This window comes from Morus notabilis, unplaced genomic scaffold (genome assembly GCF_000414095.1).
Source record: "Morus notabilis unplaced genomic scaffold, ASM41409v2 Scaffold613, whole genome shotgun sequence".
In the NCBI taxonomy this organism is placed as follows: domain Eukaryota; kingdom Viridiplantae; phylum Streptophyta; class Magnoliopsida; order Rosales; family Moraceae; genus Morus; species Morus notabilis.
This window is the reverse complement of record NW_010362242.1, coordinates 26115-35287: the sequence shown is the minus strand read 5'-3', so window position 1 is coordinate 35287 and position 9173 is coordinate 26115.

Genomic DNA, 9173 nt, shown 5'->3' with positions numbered 1-9173 from the left:
AGAAGGGCCGCCGCCACAAGCTCCGCTGCGATTGATCGTTTTGTGGTGGCGGGGAAGTGATTTGGAGGATTGAATGCGTCGAAGGATCGAAGGATGAGCGTGGGGGTGCAGGAAGCTTTGGTGAGGTTCTGCGTAGGAGATTTTGGGCTGAGCGTAACATTAGAGTGGGAGCTTGGGGGCTGAGCTTCTCAGTGATGAACTTTGGAGTTTGGATGGAGCCGACCCGGCAGCTGAGTGCCTGACTCACACGCTAAAAACGTGCTTTCTTTTCTTTTCTTTTCTTTTTTTCTAATAGAAAATTGAAATTTTATTTTTACCTTGTGCACAGTTTGATTCGGTCTCAAACCGGACTATTATTAACAGTTTCAAAAAATTTAGACCAAACCTGAATGTTTATAAAACAAAATCGGACCGGATTGTGATTTACGTGTATTTTTTATAAGAGAAAATATTACAACGAATTATAAATTATAATTCAAATTATAACACGAATTCACCAATTAAACGCATTTTAATCACGGTTTGGATGGTTAGTGTTTTTTTTTAATTAATAAAATCATATGTTACATAATGCATATCATCTTTTACGATTAGCATTTTAAAAGTTACAAATAATAATAATATGTTGTTCAACTAAAATAAAAGTCAATAACTATTAACTAATAATATTACAGTCATAGAAAAAGTAACAACAATAACATGCGATCCAAAGCAAAAAAAACAATCCATAACTAATAATATTACCGTCATCAAAAACCAAAAATTAACAAATGAGAATAACATGCAATCAAAACAAAAGGCCATAAGAAAGGAAAGTCAAAATTACGTAATTTTGCTTAAAATGCTCAAAGGTATTTTTAAATTAAATATATAAATGGTCTGGTCCGGTCTGGACCGTTAAGAAAAATTACAAATCCAATCAAATCGTTAAGCAAATGGTCGGTCCATTTTGGTTTTAAATCATTTATTAACGGTGCTGAGGGTGGAACCAGGCAGGCGATCTGAGGACTGTCAGACCGTGTACACAACCCTACTTGCAGGGATTTTTTTTTTTTAAAAAAAAAAAAGAAGAAAGAAAGAAAATATAGTCCAAAACATGAAAATATAAAATATGAATACAAATCCACCCACCTAGCCCCTCCCATTAAATCAGTAAAGTAAATGAAGATAATTTGTAATGGGTTCCAAGAGTAAAAAACAAGCAGAACACAGCTAAAAGAGTATATATAAGATCAAGTACTCACGTGATTCTTTAAACAAATTCTCTATAATTGATGTAAAAATCGATCAACCGATGTTAAGAAACTCATAGACAATCTTTAAAGAAACAGATTTTACAGATAAAAAAGACAACCAAACACTAAACAAACAGTATAATAAATAATTGAGATAATAACAACTATTATTACAAATGAAAGATTAAAAAAAAATCCACAAGTCGTAACATCAAAAAAATGGGAAGTAAGGCCTTTCAACACTAGCAGAAGTAAGGGTATTTGGAGGTCAAATTATGCGGATTAAAGGTCAATTCATAATTAAATCTGTTACTGCGGATCAGAAAAATCTGAATATGTTACGAATACATTAGACCTCCAATCTAATCTAATGTGCAACAGACTTTGCAGATTGAATTATGATGATATGTGGATTAGCTTATGTTTTGAACCTTGACTTTTATAGCTCATATTTTTACTAATATTCTCATAAAAATAATTAAAAAAATTAAACACAAACATAACATAATATAAAATTATGCGGTTATGCATATATGCTTAAATTATGTATATGTATTACACATATACTTAAATTATACCTGTGTAGTATATAATTGAAAAGAAAAATCTACTACATACGTTATCTAAACATATATAAAAATATATATAATATATTTAGTTCGGATTGAGAAATGCTCAGTCCACAATCCAATTTATTATTACGAATTGAGAAAATTAAACGAATTCGCTGGAGATCTCTTAGCAAAAGAAAATGGCATAAATGGCAAGTGGTTGGCAAATAGAGGGACGCTTATCTACTAACTTTTCTTGAAGTGCATATACAAGTACACAATTTACCGATAGAGAGAGAATATCGTTTGAATATTTGTAAAGTCGTTAGGTTGGTGAAAATTCAAACTCGGGCATATCTACAATTTCGTTATCACTATTAAGACTAGTTGTATCGCTAAATCAAAATGAATAAATGATCCTTTAGGTTTCGTCACTTTTAAAACGTTACACAGTTTATTTATGAGATTTTATTTTATTTTAATTTCAATCATTCTATTAATTAATTGTAAATTATTTGACATAATCTGTAAAAATTAAAGATTAAAATTAGGAACATTTAAAGTTTTGAATTAAATTAATACCAAAAACAAAGGTTAATTTCTACAAATAATTTCTAAATTTTAATTGTTTTTAATTTTAGTCTTTAATACACACAAATTTCGTCAAATATTTAACCCTTAGTTAACATAAGGACCAAAACTGAAATAGAGTAAAACTTCAAGATCATCTGTGGGACATTTTAAAAGTTAGAAATCAAAGTGAAATTAAAGATAAATTTCAGAGGTCATTTGTGAAATTAACCCAAATGAATAAGAAAGAAGAAAAACTATTGGGGAAAAATACACATCTACATTCACGCAACAAAAAAATAAACTAAAACAAAATAACAGAAAAATAGAGAAGACAAAGATTTATATGTGGTTTGAAAGAATTTCTTACGTCCACGGAATTGTGAAAAAATTCGCTAACAATTTCAGAATTACATACTCATACAACTTTCTCACTCACTTTTCTCAAAACTCCATACACCATTTGTCTATCTCTCTCCTCACTTTTCTCAAAACTCCATACACCATTTGTCTATCTCTCTCCTCACTTTTCTCTCTTTCTCTTAAAAGAAGAGGCACACTTTCTTTGCACTTTTCTCTGAGCATACATAAAACCTTACATAAAGCACTTATTTATAGACTCCTAACAACCCTTGCTCAAAAAAATAAAACCGTAACTGACCCAAAAAACACAAAATAGTAACTTTCCCAAAATCAATTTGAGGCACTTACCTAACAATCTCCACATTGACTCAAATTCTCTCAACTCACACAATTGAGTATCCAATCTTGACACTCGTCTTGTCATCGCGCCGACGATGCAAACTTCAACAAGAATAAGCATGCGTCAAGTTCAAACTCTCATCAAACTTGATACGAGAAACTGTCTTCTTCTTCTTCTTCTTCTTCTTCTTCTTCGTCAAAGCATCGTCACTGACATAAGTCTTCATTATCTTGTATTTATCATCTTCAACTGTCATTATCTTGTTGCACTCTTTTACTCCTGCAACTTCTTTAACAACAGAAGAAGACTATTCATGGCTTGGCTCCACCTTTATAGCTCCACCAACAACTGTAGTCTCAATCAGTTTATACAAATTTTTTACTTTTTCACCCTTCATGGCTATTAAATCACCTTTCCCGACTTGCATAAAACCACCCTAAAGAAATCAAACTTCTCCTTAGTCGAGGAATATGTCTAACATTTGGTAATGTCCTCACAACTCCATCAAACATCTTCACCTTCACATTATCTATTCCAATAGCTTTAGCACTAGAATCATTAGCCATCAACAGAATACCAGCATCACATGACTTATAAGAATCAAATCACTCCTTATATGGGCATATATAAAACGAGCATCTAGCATCCAAGATTCAAGAGTTAGAAATATTTTTATTAGCAATAACAGAATAAACATCATCTTCACTCTCATACTTGTCACCAACAACATTTGCAGAATCTGAAGTCTCCTCGGGTTCTTACTTTCTTTTTTCTTCTAGATGCTTCGTCAGTTCTTCACAGTTTCTCCTAATATGCCCCTTCGTATGGTAGTAATAGTACTCAATATCCTTCTTTGCATAAGATTGGGAACGATCGTCTCTTTTATCATAACATCTCCATCGTGACTTACTCCTACCCCTATTCAAATCTGACTACGCCACTAGAACTTGTTCAGTATGAGACGTACTACTGGCTTCTTCTTATTTGCGGTCTCTAATAGAGTAGTTGACACCTCATCTACAGTCAACATCATCTTTTCAACTAAAATTATAGTCATCAAAGTCTCATATGATTTGGGTAGGGAGGCCAACAAAATTACCGCTTTATATTCTTCATCAATTTTGACATCTACACTTAATAACTGAGTTATGCACTTATTAAAATTATTTATATAGTCCCTAACATCACTTGCTTCATCCATCTTCAACTCATACAATTGTTTCTTCAAATATAATATATTTGTTAGGGATTTCGACATATAAACTTTTTCTAATATTTTTCATAACTCAGAAGGAGATATCTCATTCATAACACTATATTTCAATTCAAGAGCCAAACTTAAACGAATAGTGCTTACCACTCTCACTTTCAGTTCTTCCCAATCTCCATCTTTCATCTTTTCATCATCTTTTTTGGCTTCTTTTCCTGGAGCTTTTTCAGTAATCCCTGCTGAATCAGAACATCTTTCACCGTATTCTGCCAGATGCTGAAATTATTTTTTACGTCAAAACGTTCAATCTACTCAAAACTTTATCTCGGACATCATCTTGACCTCTCTTTTTTTTTTTATATTCACCACAGCTATGATACCAGTTGTTGGGAAAAAACACACCTCTACATCAACGCATCAGAAAAATAAACTGAAACAAAATAACAGAAAAATAGAGAAGACAAAGATATATATGTGATTCAGAAAAAAAATTTTATGTCCACAGAAGAGGAAAAAAAACTCACTAACAGTTTCAGAATTATACACTCGTACAACTTTCTCACTATTCCTCTCTACCCAAAACCCCTTACACCATTTGTTTATCTTTCTCATCACTTTTCTCTCTTTTTGTCCAAAAATGAGGCATTCTTTCTCTACATTTTTCTTTTAACACACGCAAAACCTTACACAAAGCACTCATTTATAGACTCCTAATAAAACAGTAACTTACAAAAAAATTCCAAAATAGCAACTTTCTCAAAATCAATTCGAGTCACTTACCCGAAACAAATGCGTGTTTACAAATTAGTGAAGCCGACCACCATGACTAAGAATTTCTTATGCCATTTGGTTAATGAGTTTGAACCACACAACTCAAATAAATGAGTGTTAACAATTAGTAATATATATTGTATTTTTTTCCCTTTTTTTTTTGTGTGCTGATTTTGATTTGAAGCATTGTCTATTGTAACTCGTAAGCAATGTGATTAATCAACTGAAAAGCTCTGAATATTAATTTCATCAAGGGCGCAAACATGTATGCAATCAGTTATGGCAGCGTGCATTTCTATTATTCTATGTTGGCCTAGAATGTACACAAAAAATGTTCATGAATTAAATATAGTTAATCTAATCTTTTTGAAGCCCCACAGTTTCATATCCAATATTCTATCTGTCCCCAAATGGTTTCCATTAGTTCTTTTTTTTTTTTTTTAATAATTGGTTTTCATTATGAGAATGAGAAGCAAACGTAGTATATATATGCGTACGTAGTATATTAATCTGTCATTACTCTTTCAGAAACAAAAAACATAACTAAGTCATAAACTTCAAAAGAAAAAATAATAACAAAAAAGATCACAGGGTTATTAAGATTGTTAATCTGAACTATAATTAAGCATTGTGTCACTTTGGTGTCATAAAACTATATATTATTCATGCTAATACTCTGTGTTGAAACTTAATTGATTGAAATTAATAAATATGACTAGGTGTCACGGCCATCTGCGAGAAATGCTTTTATATTAATACAACTCATATAGTTCAATCTTGCATTTAAGTGTTCTCTTTTATATATGTAAAAATAGTACATCATTAGTCTTATATATGTGAATCATCATGATCACACAATCACGATTGTTTTAAAATTGTAAAATTAAGTTGTACGTACGTACTCAACAAACCAAAACCATAGGGTAATTTTGATTGGAGATATAAAACTCTATTTCCTTTGACGAAGATGAATTAATTATCGTTTGATCCAGAATCCAGATTCGTAGATGTTTCATACACTTCTCTTCTTCTAACTTAACAAAAAGATCGAAAAAAAAGGAAAAAAAATAAGTAATATGGTATTTCCCAGCTCATCATCTGATTGCTTACTGTTTAATAAATTATATGTATTGCTAGCTTGACAGTGATTCATGAATTCATCTTTTTGGAAAGAGAAATTGCATTACAAAACATACAAACACTAATACGGAGTTGAATTATCTCAAAACACAAGAAAATCTAACCCTGGTGATTAACCAATTCTATTATAATAAATTCGAATGAAATACTTTAAAAAAAAAAAAAAAAAAAAGCGCGTACTAAGTTGTACAACGAAAACCCAAATAAGTACACCGAATTTCCAGCTCACATATAATTCTTTTATTATAGTTAATTGGTGTCTTTGTATTATTTTTTCATGTTTTGAAATAAATTTTCTTAGGGAAAAAAAACCGATTTAACCAAAACATATATCGCCGTATAGATGTATATGGCTAGTGCAAACAATATATATTAATAATTATTTTTCGCTTCATCACTGCTTAAATTGCACATATAATTTATTTATTTGAGGTAACAAACGCAAAGAGCTTTTAATGTTTAGGGCAAAAATATCAAAACAAAAAAAGAAAAAAAAAGTTGCATGGCGACTAAATTGACAAAACAGCCATGGTCCGGCGCAGCTTACTTAATTTGGCACCCATGCATGCACATTCTCATTCGCATCTTGCTTAAATCCCAACCAAACAAACCATCGATGTATTTTCTTCATTATCCATAAGCCATTTCAAATTCCTCTAAATATTAACGCATGAAACTCACACTATAAATACTATTAAGTTTAGTTCGCTAATTCAAATTTTTTATTCGAGTTGATATGTGACTTTTTTAAAAGTTTTTTACAGTAATAAAATTCGAATTCTAAACTCGAATCGGTGAAATAAACGAAACCGAAGCCTATAAAACCTCTTCAACTTCCCTCCACCAAACTCTTGACCCAATAAAATTAGTTATAACACATTCATTTCAAACCCCAACTTCACATCATCTTTGTTTCTAGTACAAAATGGCCATAATTTCCAAAACCAATTTCCTCTCCATTATATTCCTTTCCGTCCTCTTCGTCATTTCTTCAAGCCCAACTCTAATCTATGCTTCAAGTTCAAACTCCACAAGTACTACTTTCGGAGTGAAACCCGACGGCTTGATTGACTCGACGGAGAGCTTCCTCGGTGCCTCGGCGAGTGTCGCGGTGATATTCGTGCCAAGAGGAAGGTTTTTACTTCGTTCTTTGGTGTTCAAAGGGGGAATGTAAAAGCCCTAAGATTGGTATCAAAATTAATGGGACGCTGGTGGAAATGACAAGTGGAATATTAGCTTTGAAGGAGTTACCGGTGTTTCTCTTGTTGGAGGGAAGCTTGATGCCCGAGGATCCGCCTTGTGGGCTTGTAAATTGGCCGCCGGTGGAGGCGCCAACTGTCCCGGTGGAGCTACCGTCAGTGAATTAAATTCCATAATATTCTTATAACTATAGTACATGAAACTATGTCATCAAATTCATTAAAAAAGAAAAATATGTCGTCAAATTTTTAAAATTATTCTTATATATGACTTTGATAATAATCCTGGAAGAGATAATATATTACTAACGTGCACGTTTAAGGAGTTAAGGTCATCGCCGACGGCATCCACGTCCGACTCTCAACCAATGTCGTCATCAAGGATTCCACCATCAGAACCGGTGACGACTGCGTCTCCATCGGCCCCGGTACTAAGAACTTGTGGATTGAACATGTTACGTGTGGGCCCGGCCATGGCATTAGGTCAGTTCTAGCTGATCAATTTTTTTTTTTTTTAGTTACGTGCGCTTGAAAATTATCTTTTGGGATTGTGATTTCAAACGTTATTAGATGACAAAGCTAATAATTTTAGTATAATACATGAACTTTTTAAGGTTATAAAATGTCAGAAAGAGCTCTTTATCAACTATCAGTTATGGTATTACTAATGTATGGCAATAAAGTTTCACATAAACTGTTTGGTCTTTTCTTAACGAACTTTGATTGTACTCGATTTTTATGTGTCGATCGGGGTTTTTTTTTCCTTTAGTATCGGTGTTAGTTTTCATCATTGTACTATCAGTGTTTTTACTAGTAGATCTAGTCGTAGGGATCGAATTCTATTATATTCGGGGTCATGTGCGTTTTTATATCGAGTCTGTATTTCCTTCTTTTTAGTAATAAAATTTCCTTTTATTAAAAAAATATGAGATTTTTTGGTACGCTTAGCATACCGGTAGGTCAGGTTTTTCTAACCGTTAGATATGCATACTTTTTTATTTTTACGTGATTTTATACATGTGACGACCCTCCTATGAGGCCGCCACTGTAGATTAAACTTTAACTTGTACTTACTGGGGTTTCTTAAAATTTGCAGAACATTTTTTTTTTTTAAACATAAAAAGGAATACTTTCATAATTCGTAACAATAATTTCAAAAGAATGAATCACTAAATTACTTAAAGCTTTTCTTAATTTAGTTAAGATAAGACCTTCTAAAAATATCTTTCGAACTTAATGACATTTGAATTCTTGTTTCACATACTCTTTAAAAGTCTTTCTAAAACTAGCCAACACAAATTCAGGCCATCTAATTTGACCTTAAAACGAATTTCGTGAGAAATCATAAATTCAAGTACTTCTTAAAGTCCTTTCAAAATTAATCATTTAAACCGTCATGTTTAAAATTTGTTTATTTGTTGCATGCACTATTGCAACGTTCTAAAACTTAAAAACTCAAGACTAAGGTTGTTAGCTACAACCTCAGTTCTCTTAACATACATATGTACATATACTTTTTAAACATACGTGCTTGAAACCTTTGAATCATATATACATATACATGATTTTACTTTAACTTACTGCGGAAGATTTAACTGTGAGCGGTATCCATTCCCATCTCCACCATTCGTCCGCTGCTCGCCACCGCCCTTCAAGAATTGCTTATAGGTTTCTTACCTACAGCATGAACATATCTGATTGAGCTTTCGCTCAGCAAGTAAGAACTATCTCTCACAAAATAACTGTAAGTTCACATGTATAAATATGCATGAGCTGATTATGCTTAATTATGAT